The 23,477-nt window shown below is 52.1% G+C and overlaps 1 protein-coding gene and 1 long non-coding RNA gene across 10 annotated transcripts in view; one reads left to right on the top strand and one right to left on the bottom strand.

Annotated features, from left to right (window-relative positions):
• Positions 1-23,477, bottom strand: part of MSI2 (musashi RNA binding protein 2) — a 416,318-nt gene that overhangs the window by 281,720 nt on the left and 111,121 nt on the right. The gene's annotated exons all lie outside the window — the stretch shown is intronic.
• LOC136323646 (uncharacterized) lies at positions 11,454-22,654 on the top strand. The gene is made up of 3 exons (XR_010728995.1): positions 11,454-12,639; positions 20,447-20,708; positions 22,236-22,654. It is a non-coding gene; the product is annotated as an uncharacterized lncRNA (long non-coding RNA).

Below are 23,477 nucleotides of genomic sequence, written 5' to 3'. Positions count from 1 at the left end.
ATCAGAGAGTAATATCCTAGACTGTGCCACTCAGACTGGGGGCTGGAGGCGGTAACAGAAAAAGGTGCGGAGATGGAGTGTTGCCTTAGAAAGCACAGGAAATTAAGAATCGTGACCCACGCATCAACTGATACGAGCGAGGTGGCTGGCTGGCCATGGGCCCGATCACAGGCACTGAGCTGCTCTGCCTCCACAGGTAATTTTTCCATCACTCCTTCCTTCTGGGAGCCCACGCTCCCCAATATTTCCCACAGATGAGCTGCACTCACTACGAGAAAGGCCCCAGAGATTCTCACCAGCGTTCCAACGATGACCAGCCTGTAGATGCAATTAAAACCCGTAATCTGCGCAGCAGCTACGGTATTAAGCGAAATTAAGTACACTTGACCATTGTCCCATGTGCCAGGAAGCTGTGCCTTTCTGCACACAAAAGAGACGCCTCCCAAGCCCCCAGCAAGGGAGAGGCGGCCAAGGCCAATTCCTAGTGAACCTGGGAAAGAGGTGGGGAGGGGGCCGGACGGAAGGCGGCCGCTGCGAGCCCAGGCCCTTCCATCTGTGCCGGTCACTCCGGCCATGGCGTCCAAGTCGCCTAGCCAGGGCGCAAGGCTCCGAAAGACGCAGAGGATGACTCACGGTGAGAGGTCTCAGGCCCCCTGGCTGAAGCATAGGTCCAAGGTGACTCCGTCTTAACAGAAATGATCAAATGAAAGAACAAGTTTAAAAGATCTTCTGTCTGTCCAACAGAGTGTGTATTTTCAAGCCCATCTGCGTGTGTGGAGACACACTAAATAAACAACTGACCCTGGTCGGGCAGATGGAGCTGGGTCAAGCCTCTTCACAGCTCTGGGCTTCGCTTTTCCCCCTTTGAAATACGGGCACAAGACCCTGGCCTGACTAAAACAGAGACAGCAAGTGTGAAATTGTGACTCCAGGAGGTCCCTGTGTCCTACAACACAGGCACTAAGGAAAACCACCCCCAGAGAGCCTGAGCCTGCGACGCAGACCTTCCCGCGAGCTTCTCCCTCCGGCTGGAGCCCCCCCACCCCGCCCCGGCGCCTGGTCCCGGCTGAGGGGCGTCAGAGGCCCTTCTCCTGGGCCGTGGTCTGGGTCACCCCGTCCGTAGGCCTATGAACACGCAGCTGCGGTGATAACTTCAGAGCATGCCTTCCTACTTCCCAAACATTCTTCCTAAAACATTTCAGGTCACCTAGGTAGCAGCGACCAGGGAGTGGTTCCTACTCGGAAGTTAAGTGTTTCAAAGTTTCTGGGAACGTGAACTATACTGCTCACAAAAATTAGAGGATATTTCAGAGTGAATATGAAGCAATAAAAAAAAGCATTTGATTTTTTTTTATTAGATAGGAACATCAGAAAAACAAACAAGTCAAAAAAGGTTGTTTGATTATGCAAACGAGATGCAAAACCAACTTTTATTTCCTTGGTGAAAATGCACTGTACACAAGGCTGAAAGTACCGGAGCAGCTGCACATCCCCGACCCCCTCGTTTCTGTGAGCACTGTAGCTACCTGTCCCTGACCTGCCACCCTGGAGGGGACTCTGCGTCCTCCACATGACGTGAGGGAACCCCTAGGACTGGGCTGAGAAGCCGTCAGGAAGGACGCACTGTACAGGCCCTGGGGAAAGGAAAGCCCAGCCTTGGGGGTACCACTGTATCCTGGGGAAAACCACCCAGGAGATGGCTTCTTAGAACCCCACCCCTCTGGTAAACTGGGAGCCACCGGCGAGATGAAGCCCCTTGTCATCAGCTACAACTAACGGGCTCTTCTGAGGAGAGAAAGGATCCAAACTTGGCTGGCAGGCAGGCAGGCTGGGAAGCCCAGGCACCCCGCCCCAAGCCCTCCAGTTGATTTCATGAAAGGAGAATGAAATGGCATCCTTAACCCTTAGCCTTGATTACCTCCATTAACATATTTTAGATGCACATGGCAATCAGTTTTTTTGTTTTTTTTTTTTTACAGGGACAGAGAGAGAGTCAGAGAGAGGGATAGATAGGGACAGACAGGAAGGGAGAGAGATGAGAAGCATCAATCATCAGTTTTCTGTTGCGACACCTTAGTTGTTCATTGATTGCTTTTTCATATGTGCCTTGACCGGGGGGCTACAGCAGACTGAGTAACTCCTAGCTCGAGACAGCGACCTTGGGTCCAAGCTGGTGAGCTTTTTACTCAAGCCAGATGAGCCTGCGCTCAAGCTGGCAACCCCAAGGTCTCGAACCTGGGTCCTCTGCATCCCAGTCCAACGCTTTATCCACTACGCCACCACCTGGTCAGGCGGCAATCAGTTCTTGATGAGCAAGGTTTACCTCCTCCACGGAGCCCAGCCAGGCTGCGGCCTCGCCGACACTCCCAGGGAGCAGAGCGGCGGCACTCGGCCCTGCCTGCACCCCGAATCACCCAGGGAGTCACCGAACCCGGCACCAGGCCCCACCCTCAGGGAGTCTGACTTCACTGGACCATGGAGAGACCCGGGCACCAGGATTTATAAACATCCCCCCAGAAGATTCTAACGTGCAGTCGGGGCTCTGTGAGAAGTAGCTCTGCCATCCTAAGGGAGAAAAGGGGAGGATGGAGACCTCAACAGAGCAAGGATTCTTGTTCATCATCCCAACACTGAGCACGAGAGGGGGAGAGAGCCACGGAAGAGTGTGGAGCCAGGGATTAGGGCCGAGTCCTAGCTCAGCCACTTCCCTACCTGTGGGATTTTAGGCAAGTTGTGTGTAAAGTGGGGGTGGCGCCTATCTGTCCCAGAGCTGCTCTCAGCATCACAAGAGACAAGCATGGAAAAGGTGCTCAAAACAATGTGCGCTGCCCCAGCCAGATAGCTCACTGGGTTAGAGCATCATCCCAGTACACAAAGGTTGTGGGTTCAACCCCTGGTCAGGGCACAAACAGGAACAGATCGATGTTTCTGTGTGTGTCTCCGTCTCTAAATTCAATCAATACTTTTTTTTTTAACTGTATGCTAAATCCCAGAAGAAGAAGAATGAAGATGAAGAGGGTAAGAGACCAACTGCAGAGGGTGAGCCCTCCGGCAAGTCCTACGCATTCACTGTTCTCTCATCAGACGTGTCCCGAGGACCTACTGTGCTCCAAGCGCCGTCCGAGGCTCTGTGCACGTTAGTGGAATAAAACCTGGTTTCTGTATCAAAGGTGCTTTCGGTCACGTGAAAAGTGGTGTGACTGTAGTATGGTGGGTTTGGGGGCACAGGGCTAGGCGCGACTCCAAGGGGGCTTGGCAGTCAGCAGGGCAGCCAGGGAGGGGTGCGGGGGCCTCCCAGCAGAGGCCGCAGCATCTTCTATGCTGGCTGAAGGGGTGCAAGGGGATCTAGAAGACCAGCACAAGGCGCTGATGGGACGCAAGGAGGAGAGGCCACACCAGGCAGGCCTGGACAGGGAGGTCACACCAGGGAGGCCACACCAGGGAGGCCACACCAGGCAGGCCTGGACAGGGAGGCCTAGACAGGGAGGTCACTCCAGGAAGGCTTAGACAGGGAGGCCTGGACAGGAAGGTCACACCAGGGAGGTCACACCAGGGAGGTCACACCAGGCAGGCCTAGAATGGGAGGCCTGGACAGGGAGGCCACGCCAGGAATGCCACACCAGGGAGGCCACACCAGGGAGGCCATGCCAGGCAGGCCTGGACAGGGAGGCCTAGACTGGGAGGCCACTCCAGGAAGACATGAGAAACTTCCCCAGGGTTCACAGAAGGGAGCAACTCATCAATCAGGTCGTTAAAAAGAAAAACAGGGCCACTGGGGGCTGGGGGACAACTGGGCATCTTAATACTTAGATGTCAGCAAGGGGACACAGGCCAGAGTGGTGACAAAAGCATGAACCGGGAGGAAGGTACCTGAACACCAGTTTCAGTGACCAGTGTGTGGCCTGGTGTCAGCACCCCCCCCCCATCAGCAGGTCCCTCCCGCTGTGCCATTTACTATTCCAGCAACACCCATGGGGGGGGGCAGGTGGGGAAGGCACAGGAGAGATAAGCACATTGTACCCTTGGTGTGGGTGCCTTTGGAAACACTCAGCCATCTGTTAGGTCATAAATTATATTTGTCAAGAAAAATGTCAAATGCCCCCCAACCCCAGAACAGGCTGGTCTGGCCCCCTGCCTCCTGCCACAGACTTCCTTTGAGGGGGGGGGACCCAGAGAAGTGTTTGAGAGGCAAGAGGGAAGCCAAGACAATCGCAAGCAAGCCTCCACCTTTTATGAAATGCCACTCTTCTCAAGAGATCCAAGGTGATCTATCTAAATCCTAAATCCAAGAGGGCCCGAAAGGCTGGAAAGAGCGCCGATCTGGAAATGCTGGAGCCGAGCGGACCAGGTTCCTGTCCCAGCACCTGACGCTGGAAGGGGAACGAGGAGAAACCCAGGGATCTCAACTCTGTCACGGACACCCCAGGTGACCACGGCACGTGACTGAACACCTCTGAACTTGAGTTCCTCCCTCTACAAAAACGGGATCAAAAGAGCTAACCCATGGAATGTGCTCAGCACAGAGCTGGAATGACAGACACACCAGGCTCCTCTTCCCCCTCCTTGCCACCTTCCTGTCCCCTCCTGTGACTGAACCTCGGTCTGTCTGTGCATGGGGATCAAACCTTCCCTGCCTGCCCAGCAGACTAAACACCCGAAGGAAGAGGCACGAAGCACACGCCATTAATTTAATGACTAATCATTATCGAATGTGCTAGTTATTATCAGCGACTCTGCTTCCCTCGATATTTCAAGGGTTGAAGGTGCTCCAGCAGAAAGGATGCTACCTCAATGCAAAGCAGTGTTTTTACCTTCCTTAACCTAGGCGGCCCCTTACTGATGTCAGTAACATTGTTCCAAATGAGAAAGGCCGTTCTCTAAAAATGATGAGGCCATCCATGACTCAGAGGTAGTATTTCTCTGCTACGCCAATATCCTAACATATCTGTGCTCTCCTCCTGCCGGTAACATAGTTCTATAAATCGTCACATAAAAGAAAACTTTATTTTCCAGAGGGATCAACAGGGGAGGGAAATGAAACAGTTGCCTCAAAAACATCACCAATCAAACAGAACTCAGGCTGCCGGGAACTTGACTAAATGTGTAACATTACAGATGTTTTATAGCCCTGATGTCTGTTCTATTTAAAATACTTGCACTAGGGCCACCAAACACGGGAAAGAGAGAAAGAAAAGATATGTTTTCCAACGCGCCCAACCCAGCTAACAGGTCTGGGCTGGCTGTTTACTGAGGCAAAGCGGTGACCGGGGACCCGCAGCTGTCAGCTGAAACGCGGAGGCCTCGTTCTGTAGTTCGCTCTGGAGGGCTGTCAAATCCGCCACACGGCCCAGCAAATGGCGCACGGTCTCTCTGAAGGGCCGTTCCGCCTGGAAGCCCAGCCTCTTCTGTGGGGAAACTGCCTTGCACCTGGCAAGGGCTTAATCAAATCTAGTTCCCTTCCCTCAAGGAAGAAAACTATGCCCGGTTAAACTTATTGTCCAACAACACTCATTTATTCCCTCAACAAACATCTGCTCAGTGCCTGCTGGGCACAAGGTACTGAGTTAGGGACTCGGCTCAATCACCCGTGGTCCAGACGCCCCGCCCCCCAGCCAGAGTGGAAGCCTCATAAAGGGAAAGACTGTCCTCTATTTTGTTCACCACTGTACTCTTAGCACCTAGAGGGGTGCCTGACACACAGCAGGCACTCCGTGAGAAGGAGTTGAGTCAGTGCAGCGATATTTCCTGCTGAATTACCCAGCTTGCGGATGACCCAGGAAGGTCCCTGGGCACCCCCCTTGTCTCCTCTCTTTCCCTTTGGGTAATTCCAAGGAGTCCTTGTTGCTAAGCTGCCACGAGCACAAAGAAGATAAAAGGCCTGGTTGCTGAGAAGAGCAGCTGCTCAAAGTTCTGTCCGAGGCCACAGAGCACACACTTACATAGCGTTGAAGGGAAAGGTCCGGTTGCATGGAGTCAGACAAACCTTCCCTCCTACTTGGACAAACACAGCTGGGGGGTGGGTAGGGCCATCTTTATATACAAAAAGGACCACTGGAGACTCTTGATAAGAAACCACTTGAAAGGCCCAGGGACACAGGGAGGGGCCTGGTCCGGATCACCTACCCCTGATTAACTGCGTTTGACATCAAACAGAATGACTACCTAGTCCCCAGCAGGATGTAGAAGCCCAAAGTAAACGAGTTTGTTCTCTAACGTTCAAGATCTCACAGGGTCCTGATGAAAACACAGAGTGGCAAAAGTACAGCAAACAGAGGGAAACACGATGAACCCTGTCAGGGTGGTCAGAGGAGGCTTCGAGGAGGAGATAACTAACTAGGGTTTTCAAGGATCAGCAGTTTTTCAGAAAGAAGGGCAAGCAGAGTCACCGCGGCATGAAATAGCATTGTTTGTTTCAGGCACTGGGGTTGGCCCTGCCAGAAACCAAGCAGAAAGGAGTGTTTGACGGAGGAGAAGGAAGGAGACAAGGGCTAGATCCCAGAGTCCTGCAGACCGGTGGTTTTCAACCTCTGGTCTGCGGACCAGCCAGAAATCTCATGGTCTGCAAAAAGAGTTAACCACCCGACGTTGTATGAAGATTTAGAGTCTACAATCATTCACTACAGAACAATGATAATGCTAACACTACAGTTAGGGCATTTCAAATGGAAGGCAACGGTCAACAGTGTCCAATAGCATCAAGCTGTTTAGAAAGGTGAGGAGGAATCGGTTCTCAGTGTTACTGGATCCAGACCTCAGCCACACGCTTTCCATGACTGGTCTTGGTGTCTGCAAGGCCAACCTCTCCTCAGCGAACTCCATGCTGCCACGTGAGCAACTCTCTCCCAGACAGGCCCAGGGTGAGCCAAGCCCTGGGGTGACGTGGCAGTCTGTGATTCACTGTGGGTATCCACTGGGGGAAAACCTTACCCTGATGGCAGCTGGCACCGAAGCTGTACCCATGACCATGATAACTGCCCCACCACATGCCACCCTGTGTTTGCTGTGGCCAACCTTGCCTTTAGAAAAGTGGAAGTCTAAAAAAGTACATTGTTTTTTGTTTTTCCTGGAGAAAAATCAGTATTTCCCCCAGTCACTGACATCTAATGTGTTTATCATTGTAAACATCAGTAGTGGCAAGCCACCTGAAAGCAGGCTGATCAGCCATCTGTTTTAAAAGCCCTTCCTTGCCCTTGGCCAACGGCAGTCCTTTCCTCGTGTGTGAATCTGGATTTTTAGTACGCAGGGTCCATCTGAAACTACGATCGCCTTGGACGTCTGTTTTCCGAGCGGCATCTGCAGCTCAGGGCACCTCACTGCCCGTCCAGCCATCAAGTGTCTCCAGTCTTGCTGGGAAAGGTGGCATTCCTCTCACTGGCCAAAAACCCTGTCCCTCTAGAAAGGGTTTCTTGGTCCTCCCCTAAGTTCCTGTTACTCACACGTCCTGGCTCTCCTAAACCAAAGATGACCCAGTTCAAAGGAATGTGTTAACACACAGGGACGGAGCCACCCGGGACCCTGCCGAGCACCCGGTCTGCACAGAGACCTAGAAATGAAAGAAGACCCACGGTACAATTAGCTCAGACTTGATCTTATCAGACCTTTTTTTTTTTTTTTTTTGCAAAATCTCATCAAAGAAGATTCAGCTTAGTTTGAACTGTCCTTCAATCAACACAATTTCTGAGCAGCTCCTTGGACTGAAACCTTGTGGGAAGAGAAATGAGAAGTAAGAACTGGAACCACTGTCCTTGGGGTGGGGATGGAGGGCTGATAGTGTAAGCAGGGAGACAGGACATCTGCAGAGACGTCAAAAATCAGTTTTCAAGGTTCCCACCTTTGTTACCAGGGTCCAAACTCCCTCTGCGGTCCTGCTTCCAGTTCGTGCCTCTACAGCCCGTGGTCCAGCCACGCCACTCTGACCAGTGCGTGCAGTCCACACCCCGTGGTCCGGCCACGCCGCTCTGACCGGTGCGTGCAGTCCACACCCCGTGGTCCGGCCACGCCGCTCTGACCGGTGCGTGCAGTCCACACCCCGTGGTCCGGCCACGCCGCTCTGACCGGTGCGTGCAGTCCACACCCCGTGGTCCGGCCACGCCGCTCTGACCGGTGCGTGCAGTCCACACCCCGTGGTCCGGCCACACCGCTCTGACCGGTGCGTGCAGTCCACACCCCGTGGTCCGGCCACGCCGCTCTGACCGGTGCGTGCAGTCCACACCCCGTGGTCCAGCCACGCTGCTCTGACCAGTGTGTGCAGTCCACACCCCTTGGCCTTCATCCAAGCTGCCCCTTCACCCAGGAAGAGCCTTCTGCTTTTTTTTTTTCCCTATCCTGAGTCTCCAAACCCTCACACCTCAGTCCAAATGTCCTTTTCCCTAGTCCTTCCGTGATCAACTTACTTAAACACCACAACCCCAAACTACACCCCATCATGCCTTAGACCTTCTCCCAGCTTCCCTTCTCACACACTCTATGATTTACTCACTTCGTTTAGCATCTCTCTCCCTCCCCCCAGAAAGTAAGCCTCGTGAGGTCAAGAGTTTGGTCGGTTTTGTTCAGATTACAGTCCCAGGACCTGGGTCATAAGCGACGTTCAAGAACTATGCTGAGCCCTGGCTGGTTGGCTCAGCGGTAGAGCGCCGGCCTGGCGTGCAGAAGTCCTGGGTTCGATTCCCGGCCAGGACACACAGGAGAAGCGCCCATTTGCTTCTCCACCCCCCCCCCTCCTTCCTCTCTGTCTCTCTCTTCCCCTCCCGCAGCCAAGGCTCCATTGGAGCAAAGATGGCCCGGGCGCTGGGGATGGCTCCTTGGCCTCTGCCCCAGGCGCTAGAGTGGCTCTGGTCGCGGCAGAGCGACGCCCTGGAGGGGCAGAGCATCGCCCCCTGGTGGGCAGAGCGTCGCCCCCTGGTGGGCGTGCGGGGTGGATCCCAGTCGGGCACATGCGGGAGTCTGTCTGTCTCTCCCCGTTTCCAGCTTCATAAAAATACCAAAAAAGAAAGAAAGAAAGAAAAAAGAACTATGCTGAATGAATGAATGAATGAATGTGCCACAGCATTCCCGCAGCGCCCTCAGGCACCGTGAACGACTGCTTTCTGTACGCCTGCGCAGGACGTCAACTGTTCCTGAGCAGTGGCACTTTGTTCATTCTGCTTCCCGCTGTCCCTGGATATTTACCTACTAGGCTCCCGTTCCTTGCAGGAAGAGACCATGTTTATTCATCTTTGTATCCCCCAAAGCACTGGTGGTGCTCAAGTATACAACCTACTGAATCTAACTTCAAAATCAAATTGCGTGGAAAATAGGCAAAGAACACACAGCTAATATAACCATATACTAGGTGATTCCCACTGCCTTCCTCACTGCTTATGAGGTTTGTCGTGTGTGCAGAGCACAGCGCACGGGCTTCTGGAAGTATCAAGATTATTAAGATACACGCGTGCGGTGTCCCCATACGACAGCTACCAGCCACCTGAGGCCACTTCAGCATGGATTAGTTGTCATTAACCACTGAGCTCCTCAGTCGCACTAGCCCCGTGTATGCATTGGACAGCACGGGGCGTACACTTCCCTTGTCACAGGAAGTTCCACTGGACAGCAGTGACACCGACAGGCCTTGCCCTCAGCGTCTAACCTTCTCGTGGGGCACACGGGACAGGAACAAGAGGGCCCAGGAGGAACACTCTGTTAGCCAGCGTAAAGGAAGCAGCGAAGGGCTGGGTGGAAGGGAGAGGGAGGCCTCGAGGCCAGAGTAGAGATACGTGAGCGGACCCTCTAAAAACGGGTGGGGTTTCCGGGCCAGAGAAAGAAGGTTATTCCACACTAGACCAGGGTAGAATCCCACTCAGGGGGCTCAGGGGCACGCTCCCTGCAGCAGAGACCCAGGGCACCTGTGTGGCGTGGCTCAGGGGCATGCTCCCTGCAGCAGAGGCCCAGGGCACCTGTGTGGCGTGAGGCTGGAGTGCCGGCGAGGGACCACAGCAGACGCCCCGGGAGCTGGGAGCCCGGCACGTGTGCCTGGACCGAGGGAAGTCAGGAGAAAGCCACAGCAGAACGAGATGAGACGTCCTGATGGATGACGGCAGCGTGACCAGAAACCAGGTAACACACGTGCCAGCAGCAGGTATGTGACCAGCCACCAATTAACGTTGGTGACAGAATGTTCAAATCCAAAGGGTCGGGGTGCTCATAAAAGCAGAATCCCCCTTAGACTGGAGGCAACTAGAAGGGAAAACCCACGTCCACTGGGGTGGGGGCTCACGGACTCACCGGGCAGGCCGCCAGGTTTCCCCCACCCCACAGGGCCTTGACCTGCGCCAGTCTGCCTGGAGGGCACCCAGGTGCTCCTCAGCTCACTGCCACTTCACCCTCCCTGCCAGGGGCCTTCCGGGCACCCGCCGTGCGGCCAGCACCAGCCCCACCCAAGGGGCCCGACGCCTCTGCCTCAGACCCCGCCGCTGTGAAACCGAGGGGTCCACGCTCTGCTCAAGTCCGGCAGGCCGGCTCTCCTCGGTCCCTCCCGGCCACCACTGCGCGTTAACGACCTCTTTCTGCACACGCTGGGGGCTCAGCACAGAACACTTCCAGACACAGACGCCTAACCAGGTGCTTAAGATGCAGGGCACAACCGGCTGGTGCCAGCGGAGGGCTCACAGACCGGATGCATTTCGGCAAACAGCTAATAATAAAAGCAGGGGGGGGGGTGAGGTGGAAAAAGTCAACCGGGCACTTCCAGGGGGTCATCCCCCCCCAACCCCCACCGCCACAGGCACCTTTGTGACAACTTGCTTCTCTCTCCAATTAGCCTATTTCCAGCAGCCAGTGCCCAACATGCTAGGCCCTCTATTCGAGAGCCTTTTATCTAACATGCACATACTTTACAGAAAAGAAAAAGACCAAAAAAACAAAAAGAAAAACAAAAAAAGGGAAAGGATTTCTAAAGTGGCCAGGCCAGAAAAACTAAGAGGATTGAGGGTACTGTATTCAAGAACAAAGAAAATTCTGGAAACCTCCTGAAAGGAGCCAGCTTGCCTCTTCCTATTAAGCAATCAAGAACTGACAGAGAGCTGGCCACGCAGCCGCTGAGGAGCGCAGCAGGCCGAGGGCCACACCGGGGGCCAAGCTCCGCTCCCCACCCGGGTAGCATTCCCCTTATCGCCGCGTGCAGGACGGAGCAGGGCCCCTGCCTGTTTAAAGGGGGGGCGGTGGGGAGGGGCAGAAGGAGAGAGAATCCAACCCGACGATTAACTTCCTGACAGGCCGACAGCTGACATTCTTAAGTGAACACAGGACGTGCCAGGAAATGGCCAGGCCTGGCTTTTCTCTCCCTGATAGATGACCAAAAAAAAGGAAAAAAGAAAATAAAGGCAGAAAACGAAAAAATAACCAGTCATCCATATCTCATAAATCATGACTTTTATTGAATGCCTCACCACATAATAGCAACAGTCAAATTGAATAAAGACACCTTTCTGTAAAGGAACAAGGAGAGACCGGACATCGCCCGCGGCTCGGTTTGGGCGACGGGGAAAAATAACTTTGAGAGAGAAAAGGGTTTGGGGAAAGCAGACTGAGCAATGGAGACAGGTGGTGGGCTTTCCCTGCGGTTCTCAAGACACGAGCCCCTGGCGGCTTGGAGACCTGGGGTGACCGGAGAGTCAAGTCAGAAGAGAAATGCGTGAGTGAAGATGTCAGGTCTTGACCTCAAGGGTGTGAGGGTAGGTGTATCTGTGAGGAGCTCAGGAGAGAAATAAGTACCTAGGACAGGGGTGCAGAAAATGTGGGAATGAGTGAAAGCAAGATGGCGGAGCCCCAGCAGAGGAACGCCAGGCTGCGGCCTGCGGTTCATCACAGCGACAGTGCGCTCATGAAATCAGCTCGGGCACTCACCCCAGGTAACACTGTGGGCCCACATCGTGGGGGAAGCATGCAGCTCCTACTCATTCTACTGTCTCACTTGCTCCAAGTTCACTGCAGGGTCAGGGAGAGAGGCCTTTGGTTTGGGGTAAGGCCTTCCTTACCCATGGGAGGCTGGGCGGCTCCGGAACCCTCTCTCCACGTGACCCACTGACATGCCAACGCCCCTAAACTTGATGAGCTAAGTAAGAACCTAAGAAAAGAACTAAGGAAGATATTCCTCCAATGTCTCAGTCAGTGAGGTGTGAGGGGTGGTAGGACGTGAGGTCTTCATCTAATTCTAGCCTCTTCTCCGCCCTGTTCATCTAAACAAATTCGCATTGTGCGTTTTTTAAGTATTGAAAAGCAAAACAAGATATTAATGCATTTCTTTGCAAATTGTGTCACTTGCAGAATCCAGAAAAAAAAGATTTGTGGGCAAATCTGTTTGAGTGCTTGTAGTGAGATGACGACCTTCCCAGGGCAAGTTCCCACCAAGACGAATGAGCCTAAGGCTCAGACCACGGCCAGCGTTCCACAAACATTTCCTGGACGGGATCGTACGGGCCTGGTCACCTGGCCACGGCCCCAGATTCCCTGTCCTTTGGCCAACGGAGACTTTCAACTGGGGAGCCAGCCACCATAACACAACCGGAGGGAGTGATGATGTAACAGCCCGGGAGCATTTCTGAGCAAACGCCACGGAGAACTGGACACCCTGACTTCAGTCAGAGTTAAAACTTCGGACTACAGGTAGGCTTGGGCTACCACTTCCTTTTCTATCTCCAGCACCTTAAAAAACGCACTTATGGGTCAAAATGGCACCCAGAATGACCGTGGGCCCCCCTCAGGGGTGGGAAGCAGTCTGGGGAGGGTGGACTCTCCCTGGCACGCCGGTTTGAGCAGCAAGGCATGTCATGAGGCAGAAGGCAGAAATTCCTGATTGTGGAAACCAACATTTTTCCCAAAGATTAAGACACTGTTTCTGGAATGTTAATGTTTAACCGATCAGCTGCTTATAAACAGACCAGGCTTCCAGCGGGTTAGGAAGACAGGGTGGGTCTCTGAGTTCTTTATTTCTGCTGTCTAAAACTCAAGAAGAATTAAAATTCACAGACTGGAAACTATAGATGGCCAGTGTATTCACCTAACAAAAGTTGCTCCGAATCCAAAACACGGGGTCACGGAGAGGTCAAGATGTCCCGTGCGCTGACGTGGTGCCTTTCGGTATGGCTCCCACCTGGCCCACCCAGCGTAAGGAGTCCGAGTGCCGGCAGGTGGGAAAACCACCTTGTGTGGCGGTGATGTGTTGTGCTGAAGCCGCGAACACAAAGTTCAGAACACAGTTGTTGACGTGAACTGAACCAACAGGGAAGCCTTGTTGAAAACCAAATCCAAATGGACCCTGGCACGACCCAGAGGAGGGCGCAATGAAGATTCTGATTCGACTCCCAACTCTGTCACCTGCTGACTGTTTGACCCTGAGACAGACGCTCCATCTCTTGGGGCCCTACTGTCCCCACCTATGGGATGGACTAACATTCCCGGTATGTTCCAGCATCACTGTCAGGATCGAATCAGATCATACGCGACAGTGCTCTGTACGCCGGCGAAAGCACTGCAGATGGCAATCTCGCAGAAGCACCCATCGCTCACATAAACACCTCGTGGCTTTTCCATCTCAGCCGCCCAGCAGCCCGGCAGCAGCGTCTGGGGGAGAAAGGGAAGCAAAAACTCGAATCTCACATTGGCGTTAACAGCCAGTCACCTGAAAAGAGGAATCTTCTCTCAGGGAGATAAGGGAAACCATGTGTTGTCTAATTTAAGCAGGCAGGCAGCGCAAGTTCAAGGCCGGACGGCCTGACTCAGCCGCCAGCTCCTGGGCGGCCGGGGCAAGAATGGGCAGACTGGGCACAGTGTGCCTTTGCCGTAAGAACGGGCAGCTGGGAGGGCCACCCGAGTAGAAAGGAGAAAGAGAGGGAAAAGGGAGCAGGGCCACCCCTTATCCCTAAATGGACCCCCTATTTGTGCCCTACACCAGCTCCCCACGCCCACCAAGCTCTGTGTCCTGGGTGCCCCCACTCACCCAGAGTGGCCTCTGTACCTTTATCTTGCTGGGCACATCGTAAGTACATTGCCTTCAGTCCTAGGGAGGTCTTATGTTGGAGGGTGTGACAAAGTCACCCCGTCGTGCTCTCCTCTTCATCAGCGTGATTAGCTAACGCCCTTGGGCCCTCACTCTCTGTTGGACCATTTCTACAGGCTCAGAGGTCGTTTGCTACCGGGGCTCAACCACCTGAATAGGAACACTAAAGTCCCCTGGACACAGAATCATAGCTTGCTTTCTTAGGTTTCCTCTTTCCTGCTCCTGGCTCTCTACCACAGAGTAGAATGTTCCACAAACAGCCACTCCCTACGGGGTGCTGACCTACCTGACCAGCTCAAGGCCCAGGAAGGCTGCTGATCACCTGCTGCCAGGGATATACATTTGCTGACCGCTAATACTCCACGCCATCTCTCTCGACATTTTAACCCTCTATTTCTCCTTCTCTCTTCTCCTTTTCAACTGAATCATGCTGAATGATCTTGAATAAACCTCACTCAATTAACCCAGGCCAATCTAAACTCAGAGCTGTGTAAGCACGAGGCACCCAGCTGCCACACCTTGGCCATCACCAAGGACAGCAAAGAATGGTGTCTGAGCTACAGGGGAATCATGAAGACCTGGTGGAGATACTGAAGATAAGGAGACCGGGACGATCCTTCCAACAGCGTGCAGGACCACTGTCTGCCGTCTTCCTCGTCCTACCTGAACCACTTCTCCAACGGCAGCTGTGCACAGAATGATTGCCAAGTAGTTTTCCTGGCTAAGGGAAACGCAGCGTTCCTCAACAGTATGAAGGGAATGATGCCAGAAAAGGGGCAGGAAATACATAGTTAGGAAGTTAAAGACTTATTGACAAATATCAGGATACAAGTTCAAGGACGAGATTGGAAACCTTTAATCCAGAGGTTGAATCTAGACTTGAAATTAATGTCAGTCATGTTGAATCCTAAATTCCCACACGCCATTTATGCCTATGGTTGCAAACACACACTGGAACTTCAAACGGCATCTCTCACAACACAAGACTGTACTGCTACCCCCAACATGTTGCAGCATAGCTTCTTTTTCTGTCTTTTACATGTTGTACAATTCTCTTGCTTTTGTTTTTGCTTCTCTGCTACTCTACCTCCTGTGACCATAACCAGAACTCAAGCATGGCCTGACCAGGCAGTGGCACAGTGGATAGAGCATCAGCCTGGGATGCAGAGGAGCCAGGTTTGAGACCCTGAGATCATGGGCTTGAGCGTGGGCTCATCAGTTTGAACACAGGATCAGAGACATGACCCCATGGTCGCTGGCTGGAGCCCAAAGTCATTGGCTTGAGCAAGGGGTCACTGGCTTGGCTGGAGCCCTGCAGTCAAGGCACATATGAGGAAGCAATCAATAACTAAGGTGCCACAATGAAGAATTGATGCTTCTCATCTCTCTCCCTTCCTCTCTCCCTTTAAAAAAAAACAAAAGAACTCAAAGCACGCTTCTTATCATCTGAACTGTTTACTAGTTGCTGAGGAGACGTGGTAAATTGGGGTCCATCATCCATTCCAGTCTCCTCCTCCTAAGCCTTCCTCCTACACAGGAACTGGAAAGCTGAGGGTTCCTTTTTCAGACTCCCTTGCAGCTAGGTGTGAAAGGTGAAGTGGTAGATTCCGTGCCTCCCTGGTTCGCTCGGGCAGCCCAGCCAGGGAGGCGTCTGGCTATTCCACGGCAATACCCCGTGCCTTGGCTGACTCCTCATGGAGAAGCTGTCTATCTTCCTGAAGAAGACTGGGGCAAGACAGTAGTAGCAATAATGGTGCTTCCTGACCAGGCGGATGTGGCAGTGACTCTATACCCTGCAGTGTAGTGTCAGCGTCCCACTCTGCTGGGTGGCCTCCAGAGGTCAGAAGAGGCGACAGCTTCTTGAAGTCCCAGATCTGCGGTGTGGCTCTGAGAGTTGTTTCTGAAAGCAAAGCCTAGGAGGCCTTTCTACATCACCTAATGATTTCTAAAAGCATTTTCATGCCCTCTGACAAAGTCCTTTCTGCTTCACCTAGATAGGAGAGGATTCAGTTCCATGCAACTGAACCCAGAGCCAAAACTTGGCCACGGCTCTTATTTTTAAAAGTAGATTAACAGCTTCATTTAAAAAGAAGAGAAGCATGCACCAGACCCTTGAAGTTTCAGTTGTTTCTAACTGGTGGCTGACCTGGGACAAGATGCTTGCTAATGGTCGTCGGGCCTCAGTGTGCTCACCTGTGAACCGAGAGGGCACAACCGGACGACGTCCGAGGTTCCCGCAGGTCTGACATTCGGGGACTCGAAACCCACGGGCCCTTTCCTTTCATCATCCTTCATTTACATTGCAATCAACAAGATCAATGCCCCTCAGTAGGGAAAAAATAAATAAAAATTCCTCATTCTTACTAGAGTGGTGGCTTTCAAATCATGCTCCGGAACACCATGGCTCCAGGCCAAGCAAGTCAGGCTCCAACCCGGAGCTGAACATGTCCCCTGTGGAACGGGCCCACCCGCAGAGGTGGGTAGTCTCTTCTAGAAAGGGATGTGGTGGTATTGGCCTCTGTATTGTTTACATATTTTACAACAGAAAGTCCTCATTGATTCTTTATATAATTAAATAAATAGGAAACAGGCCTAGCAGGCTGTCAAATATTTATTTATCTGTATGTACTATTCCCCCCGTCCCCACCCCCACCCCTCCCTCCAAAAAAGAAATAGGTTAGTATATAAACCATGTTCATCTCTGTACAGGGACATTTGTTTTAATTTTTATAGCTTTGAACGTTTCCCAAGTTGGCCATATTTAATAACCCAGTGGGTTAAAAAGATAAAAAGATACGGAAGAGCCTCCCGCCTGCCCCCCATTCCCACGTCTGGGCAGGCGGCTTCCTGGACCGGTTACGCCGCAAGTTCTGATTCAGAGAAAAGCTATTTCCATCCCCAAACCCGAATAAACGTTAACCCAGGATGACAGACAGGTGGGCAGGTCGGCCTGTTAAGATAAGCAGGTAGGTAAACAAACTCCAAAGTGAGAGCTCTGCCAAACTGCACTGAAAGAAAGGGGAAGTTTAAAGAATACATTTCATCCAAGCTGAGCCAAGAGTCACCGGTCTTTTAAACATTAAGCCTGACCCTGCAGCACAAATAAAAATGTTTACCATAAACACATACCGTTTTTATAAAAACTAGTTAATGTTTTAAAATAAGCTAATCTCTCCGACAGACCTCTGGTGAGAGGGAGTAAAAGAGGGCAACCTCCTTAGAGGATCAATTACGATAAAAATCTGTTTTATAAAGATGTGTGTGTGTATGTTTTATAAAGATGTAAGTATCCATTACGGATTCTTTTAAAGATTTTACATATATCACCTCCTTTAAATACCTGAAAATTTAACCCCAAAATTCCACTTCTAGGTATATGCTGTAAGAAGGCAATCGAAGATGTTAATGAGGAGTGATGTACAAGCACATTCACCACAGTGTTAATTATAATTCTAATAAATCATTAACAAGCTAACTATTCGACAATAGACTATGGTAAAAAATAAAGTATACTTAATAAGTCACAATACCAAGCAGACAGCGAAAACCACGCCATGAAAAACAGTAAATTCTGATATAATTCTGATATAATTCCCCCTTATATTCTAACATCGTTATAAAATCAGCTAAGCAAATAACATTTGTGTGTATGTGTGTGTATTTTGCCATGAAAAAAGGATGGGCCCTGCCTGGGTAGCTCGGTGGGTTAGAGCGTCGTCCCAACAGGCAGAGGTTGTGGGTTCGATCCCCAGTCAGGGCACACACGAGACACAACCAGTGACGGCATGACTCCGTGGGGCAGCAGGTCAATGTTTCTCTCTCTCTCTCTCTCTTTAAAAATCATTTTTTTAAAAAGATGGAAGAAAATACACCAGAGTATTAACAATGGCCATCCATCTCTAAATAATAAACAGAGTTAGGGAAATGTTTACTTAGTTCTTGTGGTTTTCCACAATTTCCCCAAGTTTCTGTAATTGGAGGCGTAGGGCAGAAGCAGGAATAGGAGTTCTAATGAAACCAACTACCCAAGTCTCTCCTTTCTGTAAACATCCAAGGTGGAGTCAAAGAGTTTTTTAATCACAGACCAATCTCGTAATTCTACCCCATCAGATGTCTGAATGGAACAACATAACTCACTTGCCATGCCTGGGACTGGGGTAGTGTTTTAGTGTTTTTAATTCATTAATTTGAATCAGAAGCATTTGAAATAAGACTTTTATGGGGCTGAAATGTACAGTTATCTCCCTTTTTAGAGCCCATTTAGCAAATTAACGAGAAAACAGCAATACTCAGGAAAGTTACCGCACCCACTACCATGTGTCCTATATAAAATAACTACTACAGGATTCTCAGGAGGGTGAAATGAGATCGTCTTATAAAGAATGCTGGGAGGACCCGGCCGGTTGGCTCAGCGGTAGAGTGTCGGCCTGGCGTGTAGAAGTCCCGGGTTCGATTCCCGGCCAGGGCACACAGGAGAAGCGCCCATTTGCTTCTCCACCTCTCCCCCTCTCCTTCCTCTGTCTCTCTCTTCCCCTCCCGCAGCCAAGGCTCCATTGGAGCAAAGATGGCCCGGGCGCTGGGGATGGCTCCTTGGCCTCTGCACCAGGCGCTAGAGAGGCTCTGGTTGCAAGAGAGCGATGCTCCAGAGGGGCAGAGCATCGCCCCCTGGTGGGCAGAGCGTCGCCCCTAGTGGATGTGCCGGGTGGATCCCGGTCGGGCGCATGCAGGAGTCTGTCTGACTGTCTCTCCCCATTTCCAGCTTCAGAAAAATACAAAAAAAAAAAAAAAAAATACTGGGAAAAATAAAATGCTATGTCAGGCATAGTGAGATACTATTACTATCCTTTAAAGTTCTGCTGTTTTGAGACTTTGACACACGGTTTCTTAATTATTAATGAGGTCATGTCCGAGCACCAAGGGATCTGTGGGTCCCAGCTCTCTGTGCAAAGAAAGCTCCCTGTGATTGTGGCAACAAACATCTCCCTGAGTAAAGGGTCCCTACCATCCCCCGTGGGACCCATGACCTCAGATAAGTTAGAAATACAGCTCACAGAAGCAGAATCGATGGAGCTGGTGGCAGGTGAGTTTATCTGAAATCAAAGTGTTTAATCTATAATCAAAGTTCTTAATCTATAATCAAACCAGGTCTGGCAGGGTCCCTCTCTACTTAGAACCAAACAGAAACATCTTGTGGTCAGTTGGCCATCACAGAATACCCCAGAGGTCTCCAGGCAGAGCAGATTAGTTTAGGGCTGAATCCTGACAACATGTTTCCCAGGACCTTGCTCTCTTTGGGCTGAAAGAACACCCAAGAGCCATAGAGGTGCAGGTGAGACGTCAGCCTCAGGTCACACACTGGGAGCCAAAAGGATGTTTAACAAGGCCCTTTCTCCCCCCCCCCCCCCCACTCCTTGTTACTATGTCACCCAACCCCTTCCGGATTCCAACGGCCCTTTCCCACAGCGTATCTGAGTTTGTGAGGTCTGCCGAAATGCTCAGGATGTGTCAGATACACCTGAGAAAAGGCAGTGCCGTGCGCCCTTGAGCACCAAGTCAGGCCTGAGCAGGAAAGGGCACGCCAGCTCCCCTTCAAGGCGGGCGGCCTTCGGGTGGCTTGAAATTAACTCGCTTGGTTAATAATTCAAACCCATGGTCTGGGCAAGTTTTAACGTTTCGATGTTGGTTTACAATTAACCCAGCAACAGTTTTCAGGCTTTTGAGTTTTAATGAGTCTATTGATTTACCAATCTGACTCCCGTGCCCTTCATTCTGTCTTCCATCCTTATGAAGAAGGAGTGATGGCTGCTGGGGCCCTTCTGTCCCCCCAACAGCCCCAGACTGTGGCCCTCTTCCTCCCCAGGGGCTCGGGATATGAAAAGCCTGAAAGCCTGGATTCTTTGTGGCCTTGAGCAAATTAAGGTGTCCTGTCCATGGTTCTGTTTCTTCATCTATAAAATGGAACCACAGCACCTACTCACAGGCCTGGGGTGGCTATTTAATGAAACGATTCACAAAATCCCTCCGATGAGCGTCTGACACCGACTCAGCGCCCAGAGCCCGGGCCCCTCTTTTCTCTTGGTGGTTCAGAAGCTGTCAAAATTGGTAATCCGAACCCTTTGTTGCAACATCATCATTAGCAGTTCTGAGAGAACTGGGGAGGTGGTGTGTCCCAGGTGACACTTAACCAAGGACAAAATCAGAATGAAGTGTATATTTATCAACAGGAGGGTCCTTTCCACTGGCAGATGTAGGCATGCTTATTTAAAAAGGTCTGTCCGACATGCTTTCCTTCTAGGGGAAGGACAGACTCCGAGACGTCAGAGCCCTTCTCAAAGTCACGCCGCTTGGAGGTGAGAGGCAAACACGTCCCCGAACTGACCACCCCTCCTAAGCATCGTTGTCATCTGCTTCCAGGCTGCGGGCTACGGGTGACGTGCGGAGGAAATGCGCGTGTCCCGTGACCTGCTGCAGTTCTGCGCCAGAGCCAACAGGTGGCATGACCTCGGCTTGCCGCGGGGACAACTGTGATGTCATCTCAGCAGAGCAACTACAAACGGTACAGAGTGTCTGGTGATTCCCAGCACCAGAAGTCAATCAACAGATCAAAAGCAGGCCTGGAAACCAGCGTCATCAGTTCTCCCGTGAAGCTCACAAAGTAGTTCGGAGTTGCAGCCTCGTAAGTAAATGACGGGCAGAGGAAATCCCCCGGGGAGGGGACAGTCTGAAACTGTCTCTGCCCCACACACTGGCGAGGAGAGGCTGGCAAACCACGATGTTTTACATCCCCGTTCCTTCAGAGGTGCTGCCCCTTCTTTCTAGAATGTTCTTCTCTCCCTCATCTATCTAGAGACAGACTAAACTCCTACTCATCCTTCAGAACCCAAGTGAGAAACCTCCTCTTGAAAGCCTTCCCTGACAATCCCCTCCCCGGCTCACCCACCAGCACCTGGTATCTAGCCCTTGAGCTGTGCCCACCACATACCTTCAACCTAGAGTAGTAATTCTGCCTAGAATATTAATCTACCTAAAATATTAGTTCTAATTCTGTGGTTCTCAAACTTGGGGGTATTATGATACCTTTATCCTCTTAAAAAGCCAGGAACACCCAAAAGCTTTTGTTATGTGTGTGTTAGCTATCAGTGTTCATTATATATGAAATTAAAACTGAGACATGTTAAAACAGGGGGAAACACCATACCATCAGCCATCAGAGCCAAAAACATCAACAGAGGCCATGGAGCCGTGGAAAATTCCACTGTACATTCATGAAAGGAGGAGAGTAAAAAAGGAAAGTAAATACTTGGAGTTGTTCCAAAAAGAAAGCATTTTGTTATCACAGACTCCTTGAAAGGGCCTCAGGGACACCGTGTACCCCCAAAGCACAACCTGAGAAGCCGTGTTCTAGCTCACTGGTGTGCACGTCCGTATTCGCTGGACTCCGGGCGCTGCTGAGGGCAGGGTCTGTGTCTTATGTCTCCCTGTGTTCCTGACGCCCAGGCTGCAGAACTGCCTTTAACATCTCCCTCCTGAACCCACCAAAGGCCCAGGAACCCCACCAAACTAACTGTGGCTCCCTCTCACGGGAGAACTTACTGTCCACACCATCCTCCACCCGGCCTCCAGGACCCGGCTCAGCTGGAGGGGACTGGTCTGGCGGGGGAACGGGCCTCTGCGCCCAGGACTACGCTACGGGAGCCCCGCCCTCCCCCAGGGTGCGCTCTCCTGCAGATCAGCTACAGGAGCCCCCGCCCTCCCCCAGGGTGAGCTCTCCTGCAGATCAGCTACAGGAGCCCCCGCCCTCCCCCAGGGTGAGCTCTCCTGCAGATCAGCTACAGGAGCCCCCCGCCCTCCCCCAGGGTGAGCTCTCCTGCAGATCAGCTACAGGAGCCCCCGCCCTCCCCAGGGTGAGCTCTCCTGCAGATCAGCTACAGGAGCCCCCGCCCTCCCCCAGGGTGAGCTCTCCTGCAGATCAGCTACAGGAGCCCCCGCCCTCCCCAGGGTGCGCTCTCCTGCAGATCAGCTACAGGAGCCCCCGCCCTCCCCAGGGTGCGCTCTCCTGCAGATCAGCTACAGGAGCCCCTGCCCTCCCCCAGGGTGAGCTCTCCTGCAGATCAGCTACTGGAGCCCCGCCCTCCCCTAGGGTGAGCTCTCCTGCAGATCAGCCACTCGGGGATGAGCACTCATGCCGTTCGTTTATTTACAGAGACTGCTCCTTGGAGAATGCGGACCTTTCAGGCAGGGATTTCAACCTTCTGATGTGCTTTCCACCGAGCCCCTTAACAAGCCTCCGGGGAGGGACCCAGGAGGTCGGTTCCATGGTTCCCAACTTACAGAAGCTTGAGGTGGCACTGAGGACAGGGGCTGTTCTGGGCTACGTGGGGACAGGCCACGGCTTCTCCAACGCCCCAGAATCTCCCCAAAGCTCAACAAGGCAACATCCTCACTGTGACCAGTCCTCCTTGAAATGCCCTTGAACAGAGGCCCCAAACTGTGTCTGCTCCACCCCCCTGCCTCTTCCAGCGCTCCCCCACCTCCATCTACTACACACGGAGTAGTTCCCACCAGCCGCTAGCTTCTCGCTTTCTCTCCTCGCACAACTTGAAAAAAATCACGATTCAGGAAAACGCCCACACGCCTTGCTCGTGGAGCACGGAGCCATCCCTCTCAGCACGGCACTGTCTCCGCTCTACAACTGATAGTGGAGGAGGAGAAGGCAGTTCCTTTTTAGACCAAAATGCTGCCTCATGCTTCCCCTCCCAGGCCCCTACCTGGGCGTGCATTTGCAAATCTACTGTTGATATCACTATTTGAAGGCGCGCTGGGGCCCGGAGAACAAGCCAAGGGCTCAGAGGATCCAAGGCCAACTCCATCTGACAGCCACAGCCTGAGTGCTGCCAAGTCTGACTGACTCGCGGGATATATTTAGATGTGGGGGCGGCGGGGGGTGACACACTGTTGTGCGCTGAACTCAGGAACGCTGTGTTGGTAACGACAGACTAGCAAATAAACAGCCAACAGCCATCCGACTACATCATCTGGCATCCCGGGCACAGAACCCTCGCCTCCGTAAACTACACAGATTTCAAAAGCCACCCACACGATCCTGGTGTAAAAAAAAAAGCAATTAGAAAGACTTCTGCAGGGCAATCCCCATAATTCTTCTTTGGAAATAAACAAATAAGTAAATATATCTGTTCCTTGGCTCTCCTCTACCTGCCCCCCATTCCTCCCCTCCACCTTTCTGGTCTAGGACAGAGTATCGAGCAAGAACAAGGCTAAGCTTGTTCAGTCAAGCCTGCAACAGGTTTTGTTTTAAAAATGGGCCTCCCCACCATTAGCTACTACAAGTGTGGAAATAAAAGGTAGCGGGTTTTATTTTTATTTCTTCTTTCGGTCAAGAGATGGAAACCCGAGCGCTGGGGGGTGGTCAGAGTTACTCATGACT

Source organism: Saccopteryx bilineata, chromosome 2 (genome assembly GCF_036850765.1).
Source record: "Saccopteryx bilineata isolate mSacBil1 chromosome 2, mSacBil1_pri_phased_curated, whole genome shotgun sequence".
NCBI lineage: Eukaryota > Metazoa > Chordata > Mammalia > Chiroptera > Emballonuridae > Saccopteryx > Saccopteryx bilineata.
The sequence above is the reverse complement of the archived record's forward strand: the minus strand, read 5'-3'. Positions and strand labels throughout refer to the sequence as shown.